This window comes from Pogoniulus pusillus, chromosome 9, assembly GCF_015220805.1.
Source record: "Pogoniulus pusillus isolate bPogPus1 chromosome 9, bPogPus1.pri, whole genome shotgun sequence".
Lineage (NCBI taxonomy): Eukaryota > Metazoa > Chordata > Aves > Piciformes > Lybiidae > Pogoniulus > Pogoniulus pusillus.
In genome coordinates this window covers 17,045,770-17,066,496 of record NC_087272.1, presented here as the reverse complement: position 1 = coordinate 17,066,496, position 20,727 = coordinate 17,045,770, and the positions used below count along the sequence as shown (strand labels likewise).

Here is a 20,727-nt window from a genome sequence, read left to right as displayed (position 1 = left end):
AAGCCCTGAAATTTAGAAGCTTACATATAGAACAGAGAGAAACTATCCATACAGGCATCCTAAATGGTCCTGCATTTGTATAGGGTAAAGCCCTATACATCCCAGACCTCACAACTAGCAAGTCTGTGGCCAGTCACTTCTTAGCCTGATAGTGAGCCCAAGTTCATATCCACCGATTTAGGATAGTATGACAAAACCATGCTCCGAGTTCCAGCTAGCCTCCCCTCCCTTCAGACAATTTTCAATACTGCTATAAGAAATTACCTTTCTCTTTCTCAGGGCAGACCCGGACCATCCAAGAACCATCAACGGTATGTGAGACTAGAGCAGAAATTACCACTCAAAAAACAGACTCAGAGTGCCTAAATGTCGTAGAAAACTCAGGGGTAGAAAGGGTCACAGCTGCAGTGCTGACTAAGAATAGAAAACACCTGTGACTCCAATTAGCAGAGAATGTGACCATCTGTTTTCATCAAGAAAGCTGAACACACCCTTAAATACTCTGAAACACAATAGGCAAGGCAACCACCACTCTTAGGTAAACAGACTAAATTTTGGGTTGTGGAATTAACTCCTCCTCTGAGCGTGCTCTTTGGGACAGTGAAAAAAAGTAAAACATAAAAATAGAAAAATTAAAACGCTTAAGCTATCCCAATTTTCAGTCTTTCACATTCAGACTTCAAGTCCATGCAGGACTTTGTTTCATCAGTCTACAATCACTTTTACTAAGCAGGGACATAGGATTGTTCAATTCACCTCACCATCAAGAAGTTGGACACAAAGTCATGATAACAAACATAACCCTTCCACTACAAAGCAGTTAAACTTCTTAAACTTCTTTAAAGATAAATCAGGCAATCCAATTATTTCTTTTAAGTGCTTAGAAAGAAGAAATTAGATTTTTTTGTTATATTCATGGTTTAGTGTTTAATAACAAAGAGAACACAGGGTACGGAATTCCCATTAGTTGTTTTCTTTCTAAGAATAAGATCTTCTAAACTAACTATTAAGTACATTTAACCAGTACTCAGCCTGGCAATAAACTCTAAAGAGGGGGAATAAAGTTTATTTCAGTAAACAGAATAAAGATATTTTTAAAAGTCAGAACTTTTCTTTTTTGTTTTCCAAATAAAGTAAAATAGGCTTAGGGAAAACTGACTGATTTCACCTAGCTAGCAATACTTTTATTTTTACAATTTTTAACAATAAGAACTAGATTTAAAATGGAATTATCATTTATATCACTGACATATTATTTAATATTGTTGGATCATTTTGACTAATATATTCCACTGGCTAAGTTTACTTACCTAAAGTGAATTTTCTCCCTTCCCGAATCAATATAGATATTGGAAGTATCATCATGTACAAAAGTAGTTCTAAGTAATAGATACAAATAAAATAAAGTGCTCTGGAGGCAATGGGATTACAGAGAGCAATCCTTTCTAGCAAAATCATCCATTTTAAGACACAATTTAAATGTGCATTGAACTCAAGACTCATACTTTTAAAGGGGATTTGTCTTCAATTCTATACGTGATCTCTAAGTTCCCTTGCCTCAAATGATTAGCATGTTGGTTTAGAACACTGAAATACTTCATTACACAAGAATGCTTCTTTTTTGACTTTTGTGCCAGCCAAAGCTAATTTGACTCAATTTTACTAACACTGCTAGCAATTAGAAGCTGCATTTTTAGGTTCATATCTTGCCAAAACAGATGTCACCCAACTCCATACAGAATAATACTGGCTTCAAAACGTTAACCCTCTTCAACAGTACATGGAGCACCGATATGGCCGAACAGACAATCCCTAGCCTTGCTCGCAGTCCAGAGTGCAAATGCTCTTTAAGGCCTGATGTAAGTTCTTCTCACTTCTGGCAAATGTCATCCCTAATTGAAATTCAGGCCACCTGGATTTTAATTGCTATGAACTGCAAACTGGTCATTGATTACACCTGCTAAGAGAGGGCCTTGGCCAGATCTCTCATTCTGGAGTAAGAACCTTCACAATTGAATGATGTAGTTAACTTTTAGAGTGACACGAATAGAGACACTCAAAATCAAAGGGTAAGGGGAAAAAATGGAAAGTGAGTGCACTTTGACAAGGTGATCACAGTATTTAATCCAAGAGGTGAAAGATGACTAGAATAAGTGGGTACTTGTAGGTTTGCCTTACTTTCCTTCAAATTCACTACCTATGTTTATGTCAGAATATTCCTGTTTAAGTATCCAGTAAACTGATTTTGTTCATCTACGAGTGTCATAGTTTGAGGGGTCCTAGGTTCCCCTAGGAAAGCTACTGGGACCAAGAGCTGGAGCTGGGCATCTCAGGCTGTGGTAATATTGTTATTCCATTCCGTTTTTCAGTGTCGCAGCTTACTGAGCCAGTGGCTGAGCAATATCATTCTCTTTCCATCCCTGCCTCTTCTCCCTTCCCATCGCTCTCTGCAGAAGAGCACAGGTCCTTTCTTACCTCACGCTGTGTGGGCGATGGCTCCTAGCTGGCCAGGCATTTTGCGCTGCGTCACGCGGCCTGCTCAGGCCTTGCGCGCCTAAGATGGCGGCGAAGCCGTCACGGCCCACGCGCAGGCCTGCCGAGAGCGGAACAGGTGGAGGATTCTAGATGGTAGCCATTCTACAATTGCCTTTTGCATACATGTGCACCTGTAAACAGAGTCTCTCTTGGAACTCCCAATCGATGTGCAGCATTTTCATTCTTACTCTCTAAAGGAGTAAGAGTCACCCCTGCTGTGCAGTCCGGGGATAAGAGTCACCCCTGCCGTCCAGTCCCGGGATAGGAGTCACCCCTGCTGTCCCGTCCCGGGATAAGAGTCACCCCTGCCGTCCAGTCCCGGGATAAGAGTCACCCCTGCTGTCTAGTCCTGGGATAAGAGTCACCCGTGCTGCCCCATGCCAAGATAAGAGTCACCCCTGCTGTCTAGTCCTGGGATAGGAGTCACCCGTGCTGCCCCATGCCAAGATAAGAGTCACCCCTGCTGTCTAGTCCTGGGATAGGAGTCACCCGTGCTGCCCCATGCCAAGATAAGAGTCACCCCTGCTGTCCAGTCCCGGGATAAGAGTCACCCCTGCTGTCCCACGCCAAGATAAGAGTCGCTCCTGCTGTCCCGTCCCGGGATAGGAGTCACTCCTGCTGTCCCGTCCCAGGATAACAGTCACTCCTGCTGTCCCGTCCCAGGATAACAGTCACTCCTGCTGTCCAGTCCCGGGATAAGAGTCGCTCCTGCTGTCCCGTCCCAGGATAACAGTCACTCCTGCTGTCCCGTCCCAGGATAACAGTCACTCCTGCTGTCCAGTCCCGGGATAAGAGTCGCTCCTGCTGTCCCGTCCCAGGATAACAGTCACTCCTGCTGTCCAGTCCCAGGATAAGAGTCGCTCCTGCTGTCCAGTCCCAGGATAACAGTCACTCCTGCTGTCCCGTCCCAGGATAACAGTCGCTCCTGCTGTCCAGTCCCAGGATAAGAGTCGCTCCTGCTGTCCCGTCCCAGGATAACAGTCACTCCTGCTGTCCAGTCCCAGGATAAGAGTCGCTCCTGCTGTCCCGTCCCAGGATAACAGTCACTCCTGCTGTCCCGTCCCGGGATAACAGTCACTCCTGCTGTCCCGTCCCAGGATAACAGTCACTCCTGCTGTCCAGTCCCAGGATAAGAGTCGCTCCTGCTGTCCCGTCCCAGGATAACAGTCACTCCTGCTGTCCAGTCCCAGGATAACAGTCACTCCTGCTGTCCAGTCCCGGGATAACAGTCACTCCTGCTGTCCCATCCCAGGATAACAGTCACTCCTGCTGTCCAGTCCCGGGATAAGAGTCGCTCCTGCTGTCCCGTCCCAGGATAACAGTCACTCCTGCTGTCCAGTCCCAGGATAACAGTCACTCCTGCTGTCCAGTCCCAGGATAACAGTCACTCCTGCTGTCCAGTCCCGGGATAAGAGTCGCTCCTGCTGTCCCGTCCCGGGTTGCTTGTGGCCTCAAACTACGACCATGAGATGCGTGCACTTCTTTGTGCCGCAATGACCTCATGACCCTAACTTGTATGTAGTGATAAGGTCTCATTGCAGCAACAAAGCCATGTGGAATGCATTACTCAAAGGCCTATGAAATAAAATTAAAATAAATAAATCGGCATTTATTTACCACATTGAAAGAACAGAGTCCTTAAAAGGTTATTTAGACTATAGTACAGGGACTAAAATATATGCACAGCATCCCACTGATTTGACAGCCTGCCATAACGGGCTTGTATAGTCTTAATTAGAACACAATACACACACACACCCTTCTGGGAAAACATTCCAATTACAAACAGCCACAATAAGAAGGGCACTGCTCTCGGCAGTCTGTGTGAACATATTGCCATAATCCTTCTGGATACCGACTGCAAGTGAAAGGTATGCATCTCCCTCGATCGCTGAGAGGCAGCGCCAGATTCAATGAAAATCAGTGTCTTGGGCCCATCCACCTGTGTGACAATGCTGACTCCAGATTTTGCTGAGGGGGAGAAAGCCTGCCATTTTCCTTCAACAACACAACCCATAAATCTGTTGAAAACACAACCCGGATTTGGGGGATGAAAACGCTTTTCGGGTCTCCAGCTCCCTGGAAAATATAACAGCTCCACCGTGAGGCAGGACCCAGCTGATGCTGATAGAAGCGGTCAGGCTGAAGATGTGTTACAGTCTTGCAGCTTATCTTCTTAGCACCGAAGAAGATATGTGTGCAAGTGTTTGGACAAACTCATTGCAAAAACAGATTAAATGTATATCAAACATCAATTTTAAAAGAGCTGCTCCCAGCTCAAGAACAAAAAGGTCTGATTGAAGTATTCATTCAGGAGCAGGAAATGTTCAAGTTCCTCTGTCGGTAGAAAGAGGAATCAAATTTCTTCATCATTGTATTCTTCCTAAATGAGAAGCAAAAATATGAATACATTTCACTGTTTTATTTGAATCAATATTCAAAGAGGCTGAGGGAGCTGGGGTTGTTTAGCCTGGAGAAGAGGAGGCTCAGGGCTGACCTCATTGCTGCCTACAACTATCTGAAGGGAGGTTGTAGCCAGGTGGGGATTGGTCTCTTCTCCCAGACAAGCAGCAACAGAACAAGGGGACACAGTCTCAAGTTGTGCCGGGGGAGGTATAGGCTGGATGTCAGGAGGAAGTTCTTGACAGAGAGAGTGATTGGCATTGGAATGGGCTGCCCAGGGAGGTGGTGGAGTCACCATCCCTGGAGGCGTTCAAGAAAAGCCTGGATGAGGCACTTAGTGCCATGGTCTAATTGACTGGATAGGGCTGGGTGCTAGGTTGGACTGGATGATCTTGGAGGTCTCTTCCAACCTGGCCGATTCTATGATTCTAATTTCAGTATGTTCCTAAGCATTACCAGCAAGTAATTTCCTATTCAAGTGCCAATGAAATCATATACATATTTTAAATGAGTTACTTTAAAAATTGAAGTGCAGAATTTCATTTTGCATATTCTTCAGGCTATGTTAAGAGTTTTATTTTTAAATAACAATGTAACAGCATTCAGATCCTTTCAAATAAATCCAGATTATGTCAGTTATATAGGCAAGACAAGACAAATACAACAAAGCCTCTGTCACACTTAAATGGATGGTGATTAGAGCACTTGCAATAAATTTAGGTGAAGACTACTAATAAGTGGGAACAGTATTTGCAATAAGTAGAAACAGGAAAACAGAATGAGCTACACCTTTAGAAGAAAATCATTATCAAAGCAGTTCACAGCTATAAGAGGGAACACAAGTTGTCAGCTTGAATAAAAAGTGGAATTAACCACTGTGGAAAAACAGATATAAAAATTACTGGAGACTGACAGCAGTACAACTTTGAAGACACATCAAGTAACTTTGCAGGTAAGAAAGACAAGATGAGAAAGAGGCTGAAATTCTGTTTTAAGTGAATGAGAGTTCTGACGTTAAGATTTAAGGAACCAATCTCATTTAGATACATTTATGACTCATTGTCTTTATTCTCAAGTGTATAGAAACCCCTGTTATGACCTTACCAACACTGGTAGGAGATCTCTAAGACTGTGTGTTTTCTGAAACAATTGACCTAATTTATAAGTTAATTGCATCTAATAACCATTGGAGCCAATGAGGAGCACCATTAAGAAGTCATTTGTCTAGTTCCAAGGTGAAACAGATATGAAAGGCATTTGAATAAATAGGACGTTGTTTCCTAATGCTTAAGTGAAGACTAATATACAAAAAGTATACCACATCACTTAATCATTAATAACTCAAGCTATGATTCTTCACAAAAGCTGCAGGGTAAGCCTATTAACTTTCTTTGCCAAATTACTTAATTTCTGACTTTATTAAGAGAAACAATGTTATCGTGATGTGAAACCACATTGCAAAAACAAGCATTTAGTTTGATTTTAAAACTCAATCAGCATCTACAATTTGCAATGCAACCCCTTTTATGGTTTATTAAAATAACTGTTAGTGACATGTAATTTTAATTCTATACAGCTGAACATCCTTACATACATTTATGAGTGTAACAGATGTTTCTACTGACTCATTTAGACTGTTTCTCCTTACATTCCCCTCAGCTGATGAGATGCCCTTCTATGTTACAAGGAATTCCTTTAACATCACAGTGGTACAGCTGGTTAAAAACACCATCTGCACTCATAAATGCCTGGATTGTATTTAGCCACACTATGCAGAATTTAAGAATGCCTACTGATAGCTGGAGATGAAGTTTTACATTATACTGGATGGCATTTGCACAAGTTCAGTGATTAAGTCCCTGAACAGCATTTATGCTGCCAAAATAAGTCTAAGTAAGGTTTCACTAGCATTTGCTCTGCAGTGGCTATTCGGATCAACATACATTCAACTTGTGTTTGTTTGAGTTTTTTCTTATTAATTTGGCAAACATTACAGCCAGTAAAATTGCTTCTGTGTAAGAAAAAGAAACGTTCATAGAATCAGTTGCAAAGAAACAGTATAAACTATTTAAGACATACAGGGTTTTTTTAATTTGAGTTGATATCGATTTGTTATTGATCAAGAGACAGAAGGTGAATCTTTAATCTGCAGCCTGAAAGCTACACAACTCATCTGATATTTATAGTTTTACTCCTGTAAACAGGTTCTTTAAGCAGTTGTTTACATGTGCCACTCACTATCATTTTAGGTGTCGAAACACTGCCACAAGAAGAGAAGACAAAGCAAGCTGCTGAGAAATGTGCTGCAGAGCATTCTGTTCTCTGACAACTAACGAAGATACCCCATGTCACAAAACATTAGCATAATTTGAAGCATCACTAGGTTTACCTTTTTGCAAATATTGCATTTGTTCTGCAGTTTCTGTAGACATAAAAAATCCAAACTGTAAACATCATAATTGAAAAAAATATTTAAAATGGTTCTTCTATTCAAATGTAACACTGAATCATTTCAAAGACGCAATCTAGATTCCATTTGCACAGGTTTAATTCACAGAGTTGTTAAAACTTCCACCAAGTACCTACATTTACTTCTATAAAAAAAAAAAAATCACAATATTTGGATGATTTCATGATTCATCTTTGCAATAGTAGCCATTTTTGAAGGAAGCATGTCCCTGAACCTTCTAGGATCTCTATTACAGCTTTAGTAGGTAAAATAGGATGATCTACATATCCACAGGTTTTTTGTTGTTTGCATTAGCTTTGTTTGATTTGTTTTGGTTTTAACTGCATTGCAGTTAGTATATTTGTTCCTAAAACGTTGTTTCATATTCAAGAGTGACTTCTATAATACTGAAATGACCAAGAGTATCAGTCTTTCACTTTAAATAGACTGTAATCCATCCTCCTTCAATAAAGGAAGACTTTATTAATCAAAAGCATGATATGTATAAGCAGCTGGAATACATATGTACCAATAAGATGTTTTCTCCCTATTATTCAGAAATGATTAGCAGCCATAATAACATTCTTTTGGTTTGCCTTTAATAGCAGACTTTAATTTGGAAATTATTCATAGAATTATAGAATCAACCAGGTTGGAAGAGACCTCCAAGATCATCCAGTCCAACCTAGCACTGGATGATCTTGGAAGTCTCTTCCAACCTGGTTGATTCTAGGAAGATATAGAAATTCATTGCAGTTAAAGATTTTTTTATTAAATTAAAACAAAACCCACAAAAAAAAAAAAATCCCAGAACCAAAAAAATCCCAACCAACAAAAATCCCATGCTTTGTCCAGAAGTTTGTTTGCTACCAGCTCATTCAGTTCATGTAAATTCTATCACAGTCCTGAATTCTGACGTTGTGCTCCAGCCACTGCTGATCACTCACTTGAGGTACATGATGTGGTGTCAAGTCATAAAGGCAAGAGAAAACAACTATCACATCTGTTTGGAATTAATAGCCTCATTCAGAGAAACATGCCCTCAGACAGGGAATTACAGTAGTTTTGTTAATTCTCAGAGTCTGGTCTGCTTAAATAAGTACTATTAGTGAGTGTCAAAACAAAGCAGAACTAACTTTAATATTTACAGTGTCAAGATGTTGAGTCTACTTGTCAGACAGTAGTCTTGGCTAAATTGGATGCCTAAACCAAATCTACTGGTTCCTGAACCCCTTTATTTATGGGATAGGGGAGGTTGCAGGAACAATTCACTTAGAATCAACCAGGTTGGAAGAGACCTCCAAGATCATCCAGTCCAAGAGCAGCCTAACCCCATACCTTGCACTTCATTTCAGTAACAGAGAGGGCAGACCAGACTTTTGTTACAAAACAGCTTCACTATCAGCTTTGAAAGATTTGTTTCCAAAACAAATCTTTTTTTTTTCCCAGAGTGAGTGTTTAGGGAAAAACCACACAAAATAAACACATTAAACATTTCCAGCAAATCTTTTAGAATGCATTAATTGTCAGTATGCAGAATAAGTCCACTAAAAATATAGATTTAGTCCTTAGGTAGGACAATTTTGACCATGTATTTTGATCTTGTCATGAATCTAGCTGATGGTTTTTATCTAGTAATGATACAAATAACAGCAGCAAAATTAGAAATAAAGGTTCCTTTTCCTTTAAGAAATGCTGTTTCACATATTAAGTTAAATTCAGAGATTATAGTAGGAAGATTACTCGATTCTGAGGTATTTTAAGAGCTTGAGTTCAGACCACATGCTCAGAGGCTTGTAGGGCAAGTTTTATACATGGGTGAAATCTATAGAGCACCTCCAGATTGTCTCAGATCAAAATTTAAGTGAAACTAATGAAATTCACATTCTGGTTATGTTTAAGTAACAAGTTAACAAGCTGTAGTGTAAATGATGCAACTGATTCTTTTTTCCAAGTCTGGTAACAGACTGAATAAAGCTGTAAATCTTACTACTACAATAAATCTAAAACCAAATTATGATACAGATCTATGACTTAGATCCTAATCCCTGAAAATTTGACTCCGAATGTGCGAACTCAAGTTGGTACAATATAGAAGAACACAAGATATAGAGCAGGACGGATCTTTTAAATAGAAGTATTTAATTATACTAATAAGACCAAAAGCAACTTGGAAAAAAACACCAAACACCATTGCCATTGACAAAACAATTATTTTATCACATCTCATGAGAACCTTCCCATGCATTCTCAAAGGCCATAAAATCTGAAAAACCTCTTTGCTAACTGTATTTTCCTTCAAATATGGTCTAATGCTGCAATAGAGTTAGAATGGGAGAGCAGTCTTACTGTTAAACACCTTAGAGATTTCACGAGAGGACATTACAGTAAGAACAAATCATATTTTTTTCTTGCAGCTTTTGTCTCATTACTTCCAGATTTAAATGTGGCATTAATTAGTTAAGTGTTTTAAGGATCTTGAAACTAATGTTTGTTTTTTCTTTAATAAAAAATTCAAAGTCAGAAAATAAGTTTCTCTGAAAAGAACTATCATAATATAAAAAGACATCTCTCTAGTATTCTGCAATTAAAACAATAAAATACCAATAACAACAGCATTACACACAAAAAATATTGATTAATATTTTAATAATTACAATGTACCTTAGAATTTTAGTTAAAGCATGAAGAAAACCAAGCCTCAAGAATGTGGGCATCCTTACTGAGCTACCAGAGCCCCAGCAAATTACTGTGGATATCCAGGCAACCATTCACCTGCTGCGATCAAACTAAAAAAGAACAGTTACCTTGGCAACTGCTGTATCTCATATTACATTGTATTACTTCCAAGACAAAAACAGGGAAGAACTGTGGAAGCCATATAGGTTTTATATCTTTATTGGCAATGTTCTTAAGGACTTCACGACAGACTTATAAAACTATCCTCATTCTCAGTTAGGTAGAAAATTAGAGAGAAAATAAATGCATTTTCATTATATGAACTCAAATTATACCTAGATATCTATCTTAGCTAATATATGAATCATAACATTTGTAGTGAGGATTTTATTTTGCTACCTTTGTATTAAAAATATGCAACTATACACTATACAGGAAAAAACTGAATCTATAGTAGGAAGGGAAAGAGTTCAGTTTCTGTAGAACATACACTTCTTTGCTCTGGAATGTCCCAAGGACTAAAGATGTTTTTGCATTCCTTATGTAGACCTGGTACATAGGCAGAACACACCTGCTTCCTTGGCCTGCCCTATAGCTACAGAAACTTCCAATATCTTTTCCGGGCTGCAAACTGAAGTTGAACTAGCTCTGCCCTTCCTGCACTCAGCACTTTCCTGGCACACACCAAGGTGTCCATAGGGAACCCTGGCCAGAATGAGGCTCAAACTACCAGATCATCCCTATGCTCCTGATCCTTCTTCTGCCTGCCTCCTAGTTACCTTCAGCAACCACCAAATTTTCCAGCTCCTTAGGTATTCCAGCCATTTTCATAACTAACCTTTGGCAGCAAGATAGTATAGCTCTTATCAGACTTAGAATTCCAGACAGTACATGGAAAATTCATTTTTCAACTACAGACACTGTCTGTGACAAATATTGCTTTAGCATATGAACTTAAAATACATAATTGAAGTACCAGTGCTTCCAAAATGAGGAAATAAACCAGGCTGGTCTGAACTCACATTTTATGGCTTCTTAATATTTTTTCTGATGTATTTACAGGTATTCTTCAATTACTACCTGCATGCCTACTAGTTAGCTCAAATCACCTAAGCTTCTTCTGCACACTTACATAATATGGCTCGAATGTAATTTCATAAGGAAAAACTATTATTTAGATTACTCTGGAGATTCACGTAACACTACCTATATTTTATCAGAGGTACAGGTGGTTACTATGCATTTTACAGTTTCTATAGACTTGTACAGGATCTGATCCAATGTATTGTAGGATACTCATTGACTACATTACACGTGCACATCAAGTATAAGCTAGAACTCAAAACATACTTGTTTTATTACAAAATTACATGAGATCTTTCCTGAAAGAGAACAGTATGCTTTTATATAGAATCTGATTTTAAAAATAAGAAAATATGAAGCTCATTTTTAAATGGCCTTAAAAGGGCACAATTATTATGAAAAAAAAACAAGTAGCATTTTTGGCATCAGAAGCCTAGGTACTTTTGTGTATGTCATATATTAATTTAAAACACTGCCCCCAAGAAGACTAATTAAAGTTCTCATTTCAACCTTGTTAAGATTCCAGCCAAGCTGTTGGGTAACTGTTCTTTCACTGAACGAGCAGCAATTTGACATTTGTTGACAGCACAGAAAATAGCTTCTGTACCTGGAAGCTGTCAATGCTGTCAGCTGAGTCTTTATCAGATGGACGTGATTTCAAACATTTTTTTGTTTCAGCTTTGAGGATATGCTTTGTGCATAAAAGCATCTCAGGAAGTGTGGCTGGTTTTGACAAGTTGTATCAGAACCGTTCCAGTTATTTCAGCCTAATGTTTTCCTAATTAAAGAGAACCTCAATCTCAACTACTTATACTCACCTTAAGGAGAAAAACTTCCTCAACCATTTCACCATAAGAACAGAACAAAAAATAGAGCCAACGACAAATGTTTCATTTTAGATGTCAGCCTACATACTTAAATGTTACATATACAAATTTTAGATCCAGAGACTTAACTACTATTTTAAATTTATACAGCATAGCAAATCAACTAAGCCTCTCTGAAATCATACACGACTTACTCTGAAGTATGATTTCTCTTACCTTCCCAGCTGACCATTGCACAGTCACCATCAAACTATCCCACAGGACTTTCAAGACCCCAAACCAAAATTTTCAAGGAAAATGTTCAGTGCAACACTAGCTTTTAGGGTCTTGCCTAGATATCAGATAATTCTGGGAGGGGGTTTATTCCCACTGGCTTGGTATTTGAGGTAACTGTATTCCTATTTCAAGTTTCAGATCTACTGTTTGGATACTTGTAATTAAACTTTGTTCCAAGTTTAGACTTGTCCTATGCTATATGAATATCATTTTACTCAGAAAAAAAAAACCTCAACTGTGGTTTATGAATAGTGGGATTTTTTTCCTGGTTTTCTTTTACTCTGTGGCTAAAGTACCAAAGACATTGGTGCTTCATGCAAATTCCCTGAATGGGGAGGCAATTTTTCAGTGTTATTACATAATACTTTTATTATTACTCTTACATTGCCTTCACTCCTGTGTTTACAATAGACAAGCCACTCTCTGTTTTACAATACTGTCACCTAGTAATGTAGCTGAAGACAGGAAAACATCCTGTGCCCAAGCTGGTGAAACATGAGGGGGGAAAAAAGATTTTACAGTCTATGAACAGAAATAATTTCCACCTTCTCTTTACAGTATTTTATATAATCCAACAGTCTCAGGTTTTGGTCTATTTAGAGAGTTTAGTATCTCTTTTACTGTCTCGATCTTTTCTGAAACCTTGGTGTGCTGCAGCTACTGTGGAAGGCCAAGCATAAAGCAAACAAATCATTAAAGCAGACCTTTTTTTAGCTATTCTTTCCAACAAAAACATACTGGACACCAGAGTTTCATATAGGTATTCTTTATGTGACAGACTAGGAGGACCAAGGAGTAATTGCACTACTTTTAACACCAAAGCAATATCTGAAAGTATCATTAATGATAGATTAATGTAATATTACTACTATTACTGGGAGCATATTAAAGTTTGTATTAATGCTTTTACTCAGAACTGGGTTTTATCAGCATTTCATTAGTTTCCAGTTCTACAACCCTCCTAACTCCATGAGCACACTCCTAGTATACAGAGAATTTAATATCATAATATATTTAATCTTTCTAAACTTCTAGATGATAGAAGACTGTTTACTTCCATACCTAATTTAGATTACTTGCCTGACTTGTTCTGTAATGTTTTTCAAGTATATTACATTTTCTTTACACTACATGCTTTGGCTTTCTATGAAGAAAACAGACCTACTTCTTCAGCTTTGACATAAAACAACATCCTCATCCAAAGGAAAATATCATATAGGGAAATTAGATTTAAATATTGCAGTTGTCTAACAGTCAGATTGAGATTTCTCAATCTAGACTGAAGAGAGATAATTTCGCCTTTATTGGCAACTTTTCTCCTGCAGCATTCTAAAAGTCTCATTCATGCCCTTCACACACGTTAGCATAGTTACGCTTTTTCTACAGGCAAGTTAACTACACACAGAGATGAAGCATCTATCTCATCACTGCTCTGTCATCACACTGAGTTAAGATAACTTTCACATCCTATATTCCAACCTGATGCTTTACCAAACCATGTTTCCTCTGACTGTAATATTAGATGCTTCATTTGACACAATCATCGATGCCACAGAATTGCGTAACCAAATCTGAAGTAATTATATACAAATGATACCACAAAACTCAATTTTAACTTAATTAAGAAAATAGCTGAAAAAATAACCATCCAATATGACATGGCTTTTAATCTCAGAAAATGCATTAAGCAGAAATCTAGCCTTAAGACTGCTGCTACATTATAGTCAATGAAGGATACAGATATCTCTGATACTGACAAAGAGCTAAGAAAACTGAAATTCATGACTGCAGAACTAAAAAACATAATTCATTAACTCAAAATGTAAGTGTTGGAGGATGAAAGAATGACTGAAGGTGTATAGAATGTTTAGCAGCATTTAAAAGAGAAAAATTAAGTCCTTTGTCATCACAGGACAGAACAAGGACAGCACAATATTAGTAGCTCAATTCGACATTCCTGAATGCTTTCAAGAAGTTACGACAATAATTTTAGCTGCTATATGTTTCATTGGTTGCTACATATAGCAAGCTATGATTTACTGAAAACTAGAATAAAATCTTAATGACTTTTGCTTTAGTTTTAATATAAACCTAGTTACAACTAACTTCAGAAAACATTGTTTGGTTAAGTACAGATAATTCAGCTTCCTCTTTATTATTTCATATTGCACATTTCCCAGTCACCCTCCTCTGTTCTCATTTTCATGCTAACATCAAGCTGATACTTCTACCAATTTATGTACTTCATAAACTTAATCAACTTCATTGTACAGTGTGCATATCCTAAGTCTATGACTAATCTTTGCTGTGGCATATATTTCTATATCTTTTAGTTCTGACTCTTTGAAACTCCCATCTAAATATGTCAAGTCAATGGCTCCACAATATGACTTTCATAGTTCAAAATATTACTCTCCCAAACAAACTGCATTCCTTACAAGCTTCAGATAAACTATGTTCATTGTTGGCCTGGTAAACAGTAGAATGTGTATCACTTCATTTCCTTCCATAGATTTTTCTGTACTTTTTAAATATCACTGGCCTACCATAAAAGTAGCTCAGCCTTAGTGGCAGCAGTGCTTCAAAATCATCATCAGAAAAAAAGCTCTGTTTCCTTATAAAACAGAATAGTTACTTCTGACTAAACCTTTTAGAACAGTTTTGAACTTTAATGAGCTTTACAGATTTCTCTGTTTTCCCTGTCTTTTACATAAATACCTGTGTGACCACCTGCTGACATCACAATTTAATTAAAAATAAACTTCTATGCTGACAAAATGAATACTTCTAAACCTAAAGACAGGTTATGAATATTTTCATTGATTTAAAGTAAGTTGATTATTTTAAAGCTGCTTACAGCTTGAAAAAAAAACAAATCATTGTTCAAACTCCACATTCACATACTTTATGTTTATTCTTCTGATATTTGATGTAGAAGGTCTTCTTTTCAAATACTTTCAACTCCCCTATCACACAGCCTCTTCCAAATATCCACACTTCTGCAGCACATATTCTGCACAAAATCAAGTAGCACGCTTCAATGGGCATCTCTTAGATGAAGTGAAGGACTTGTTCTGATTTGGGCAGTTTTCACAATCCAGGAGAAAATAACTATCTTGACTTCTTCCTCAAGTAATATTTCTATTATTGAGATTATTTTAAGACATATAGAACTTGTTCTGCTCGAATGTTAATCTGTTTCTTCTCTGACTCAGCATTTAAACTCACAGTGCTGTTCAGGACAGTGTAATCATTTTCATAATAGCCAACTATGATATTGCAAAGGTGTAATTTCTTAGTGAATAAAACACCAATCTATCTGAGCTTCTACAGTCCTGTGCTCTTTCGAATATTTCTGGTAAATAGACAAGATGAACAGTCAGAAAGCCAGTTCCTACATCATAGGAAACTTTCAAGGTTTCTGACTCAAACACTGTTAGTTCAGTTGGCACCCTTAGCCTCATTGAAGAGCAGCTGAGAGTTATTTTACCCATGTTTACAAAACTCATATTGACCACAGTTCTGAGATTAAAAAAAAGAGTGATTTGCCATTGGAATGGGCTGCCCAAAGAGGTGCTGGAGTCACCGTCCCTGGAGGTGTTCAAGAAAAGACTGGATGAGGCATTTAGTGCCATGGTCTAATTGACTGAATAGGGCTGGGTGCTAGGTTGGAGTGGATGATCTTGGAGGCCTCTTCAAACCTGGTTGATTCTATGAAAGTCCTAATTTATGGCACCTGTGCACTGGCCTACTGGAATTTTCATTCATCTTTAAAATAAATTCAAAAATTTAAAACTGGAGCCAGTGAAAAAGAACTAAATACAAAAGACATAAATTTTGCTTAGTTAATATTTTAATTGATAAGCAAAATTCAAATATATTATTAAGGCAAACACCACTGAAAGTTCAAAGCTGACATGCCACAGAGGAAAAATCTTTCAACCATGTAGCTCTTTCCTTCAAAATCCAAGTCTTGTACAGCATTAGGGTAATTTGATCACTGTAAGAAATCTGAAGTGTTGCTTGGTTTCCAATACCAATGGACCCAAGATATTCATCAGATAGAGCATGACTCTCATAGGTGAATACTTATAAGGAATTTTATCAAAATCTGACCAGATTTCATCCTAAATTGTCACTCTAATTGGAAAGAACAGCTGTGTAATTACCTTGTAATAATTATTTTACACTAAATCTAAACCCAGGCTGTTCATATGAAATCCCACTGTTGTTCCCTGGATAAAATGCTTGAGCTATTACACCAGATTCTGTAGGTCGTTATCACAGCTCTGTATCTTGGAAACAGGAGAGAAAAAAAATGATAGTGAGTGATATTAAAGTCTGCCATTTTGACAATAATGTTTCTAAATAGATTGCAGAGCTTGGGTTATGATTCATAGTTCTGACAGTTTTCCGTCACCCATTCATGATGCCACTAACATTTTCACCGCACAGGAACTAAAAACTAACAGGCTCTCTCCTCTATTTTGGCACATTCTGGAATTTTTGCTGACCAGAATGTTGAATCCAATCCATTGTTTTAATTGCTTTAGTAATAGAAGCAGCAGCATCCCTAAAAATTATTCCTCCTTGCCCCATATATTTAAGCTATGCACCTGCAACACTGACATTTCAACCTTTTCCCTCATATCATAGACTGGCTGAAGCAAAAATGTGTTAATTACTTACTGCACTTTTTCCACAACACATGGGTTTTCAGGACACAGCTGAAAGAATAGGTTCTTAAAAGCACAAAACACAGTGCTTTTCCTCCACTTGTCTTAATTTAAAGGTGTGATATACAAAGGATGCCAGGATATTGATGACACTTTCATAAGGCGTAGTATGTACCTAGGCAGCACTTCAAGGAATATTCTAACTCACAGGTTTTGGGGAGTTGTTTTTTTTTTTATTTTTGGGTTGGGTTTTTTTGTTCATTCATTTATAGTTTAGTCGTTTCCTCCTTAGAAGTTGACCTTGGACTAGGTTTAAAATCACTTTGTCTTTCAGTCTCGCTTTCTAATGACTACTTTCATCCTAAATTCCTTTTCCAGATTGCAAGAAGTGGTGTCTGCACAAAGCACAAAAACTGGCACCAAGAAGAGCTACAGGAACATCAGTGTCATGAAAAAGTGAAAAGCCCATCCCAGGTCCTTCCACACTTCACACCATGCCGCACTGGATGCCAAGATCTCTATGCACCAAAACAACTAAACTCTTAAGAAAGTAAAATGTTGTTTGTATCAGTTTAGCTCTATCTAAGTTCAGTTCAGAATTCAATTACACTTAAGAAAATGAAATAATGTCAGTGCACAAAAACCACAATGACAGCATGTACAGTAGAATCTAGCACATCTGATTTCAGACAAAGTAGAAAAAAGTTACATGAAGAAATACAAAACCTTGGAAAAGTGCCTTACTTGTTGACTCTGGAAGCCTATTTTTATTATGATCAATTCTTGAAAAGGGTTAAAAAGTATTTTGGCAACCTTTCCTACAATGTGGCTCTGATTGTTTAAGCGCCACAGGTAGAATCCATCTGCAGTCTTCATATTTAACTGTGAGTAGATGATATTTATTTAGCTAGTACATTTTTTTCTGACATTTTTATTACCTCAAAGGACAACACTGCCTTTAGAAATTCTATTTCAGATGGAGCTAATTGAACTTTTGAAGGCATGGTAATCTTGTCATGAATCAGCAGCACTGGTTATGAATTTGAAGGGGCAATGTATCACAGAAATTGATTTTTGATTCCTTTCCACTGAGGCTGAAAATAAGTTACATAAGAAAAATTAAAAGTTAAGTGAACCATAGTGCTTGAAGTATAATCCTTAAATGCCCCACTCTCACAATACATGTACACAGACAGACTTTGAAGACTTGTCTTTATGAGCAAGCCTTAAAGCTTAAATTCTAAACTTAAGTTTACTGCTCTTATTGAATATTTCAGGCTAGCAATAAGAGTATGGGAAGAACTAGAACAATATTACATTATATACTCGAGGTAAATCATTTACTCCAGAGCAGTCATTAGTTATTGAGATTCTCTGGTGAAATGAACTGCAATTACTTGCAGTTGATAGTTTCTTACTTACAGGTCATTGATATAAATCTAGGTCATGTGAGGCAGCTAACAAACACTAAATGCATTTTCTATCTGAAAAGAATTGGTATTCTCAGACAGGAATGAGAGAGATGCAACAAACCTCCATCTGCTATGAACAATACAATCCATTCCCCTAACTGCTTCTGAAAGGGTCCACAGTACCTAAAGAAATGCAAGATTTAATAAACATACAAAATATGTATTCATGGAAAAAGATTATTTTAAAGCTACTAGGACCAAGCCCTGATTCCTTGTATTTCAGGAATAATTGAACAAAGCTCAAACAATTATAAATTAAAATTCTCATTTTATGGCTCAACTTTTATGCATTTGTCATTTACATTTGATAAGAAGGTAAGCATTATCAGAAGCAAATTACATATTTTCATTCAAAGATGGACATTTTCCACAAAAATAATCTGAAAATTATTATCAGGGGCAACCTACTGAAAGATAAATGGGCAATTTGAAAGGAATTACTACAAAAACAATGGAAGAACCTTAAAAAAAGCTTACCACAGGTTGAGAAGATAAATTTGTATCTTATTTACTAGGATATAAACCAATATTCAAGCATCTCTAATAATTCAAGATTAAATAACAAGTATGACCTTTTCTGAAATGAATGTTTAATTTAAGCCCACAAAAAGATGACAAATCAATATGCTCTCCCCTCACAGGGTCATCACTTACCAACTAGCACGCTTCCAGAAGATGTACCTGCAGGCCTCAATACAAGCTGTTTCCTTAGAACTGTATTGAAGCAAAAGCTGGGAAACAAATGCCATCAAAGATCTCTGTCCATATCTTACTGTTTGATCTCTCTCCATATTAACTCTACTTTTGAAAGCCATTATTAACGAAGAAAGACTGAAAAAGCTATTTGACTTAAAGTTTTTTTTACTGCAGTACACATTTTTTAAATGATGCAACAATGTCTCCTTCTATCACACTGACACCCCATTGTGCCTTAAAATTCTGTTTGCCATAGCAGAAGGGCATAGCAATGGTGAACAAAGGACTATTCCATGCACCCTGTATGAGATGTCAACAACTACAGCTTGTTAACAGTCATTCCTCAAAATGCAGAGTGAAAACCTGAATGAAATGAAGTAACAGCTCATGCTAGAGGTAACTGCCAACCAAAACACTGTCAGCTTATGATGAGCACTTAATAAAAGACAAAGTCCCATAAAATGAAGTGGGAAAATGTACTCCTATATTTAATGCATAGAGAATATATATTTCTACTTAATTACCTTGCTTGGTTTATCTTGAATGACAGCTTATCTTTGTCTAAAACTACTGAAGCCAGGGTAAAATAAGAGGTACAAGCAGGTTTGACACAGATCTTGACAGATACAGTGTCTGAGTTAAAACCTTGGCCTAATTATCTGCAAAATTAATATTAAGGATACACCCTTAATTATGGTAACAAGCCCAATGAAGTATACACTAAACATACCTGGCTATGTGTAACTCAGCTGTCCAACCAAATCATGCTAGGTGACATGTAGAGGACAGGGACAGAGTATATTTAGAACATATAAAAAAAAGAAAGAGGAATACCCTCAAGGAGAAAAGACTGAAGATCTAGTAGAGATGGTTGATGGGCTGCACTCCTCCTCCACCCAAGATAGGGGTACCTTCTTGGTAAGAACTGCACCTTGAAGACATGGCTTAACTTTTGCTAGTATTGCTATCATACATTAACGCCATTGCAAGGGTCTGTGCCTCTGGTTTTGTCAGATGTTACCCAGGAGTTACTAACCCGAGCTCAGTTCTTGCAGTTACTGGATTTATCAACAGCAATCTCAGATCTATTGCATCTGTCACTTTAATAAATTAAACCTATCTATTTTTTTGCTTTGCCAAACAGTTTCAGAGAAAGTCCTGGGGCTCCAAGACCGGCAGGCATCAAGATCTTACCTGTATTGCAGTATTTGCAGCTCCGTAGGTCAAGAATACTTCCCAGAGAATGTGGAATTCAAATCAGGCTGAAAATAAAAGAGGATACTACTACATTTACAACAAGGTTAAAGCACAAAGAATAAAGATGATCAGGAAAGTAATGCTCTGGCAGCTGCCATTTTACTGAACCTGTACAGAGGGCAATGACCTCCTACTTGTTCATCTTTGGATGTTTTAAAAGCAATTAGGTTTCAAAAAAGAATTGAGGAATTAGACTTCTAATTTACATAAATTTATTTTACATGGATTTTGATAGATCAGAGCAGACCAGTAAAGCCAGTAAAATCTCTTTTCCTTCCCCTTAAGATCTCGGTTGTCAATACATGAAAAAGCTTAGGAAGTTCACATTTCTCATTTTTCTGACAGACCTTTGGTTAATTATTAAAAATACCTCA

The 20,727-nt window shown here is 37.6% G+C and overlaps 2 long non-coding RNA genes across 3 annotated transcripts in view; both read right to left on the bottom strand.

Annotated features, from left to right (window-relative positions):
• LOC135178127 (uncharacterized) overlaps positions 1 to 371 on the bottom strand; it is a 56,586-nt gene extending 56,215 nt beyond the window's left edge. Inside the window, exon 1 of the long non-coding RNA XR_010303370.1 lies at positions 265 to 371. This is a non-coding gene — a long non-coding RNA (uncharacterized LOC135178127). The remainder of the gene's footprint in view (positions 1 to 264) is intronic.
• Positions 372 to 16,181: 15,810 nt separating this feature from the next.
• LOC135178129 (uncharacterized) lies at positions 16,182 to 20,346 on the bottom strand. Of its 2 annotated transcripts, none has more exons than XR_010303372.1 (4): positions 20,291 to 20,346; positions 19,055 to 19,131; positions 18,462 to 18,523; positions 16,182 to 16,547 (listed from the first exon to the last, which is right to left on the bottom strand). It is a non-coding gene; the product is annotated as an uncharacterized LOC135178129 (long non-coding RNA). The 2 variants fall into 2 exon arrangements; XR_010303373.1 differs by lacking the exon at positions 16,182 to 16,547 and adding an exon at positions 17,887 to 18,022.
• Positions 20,347 to 20,727: the final 381 nt, after the last annotated feature.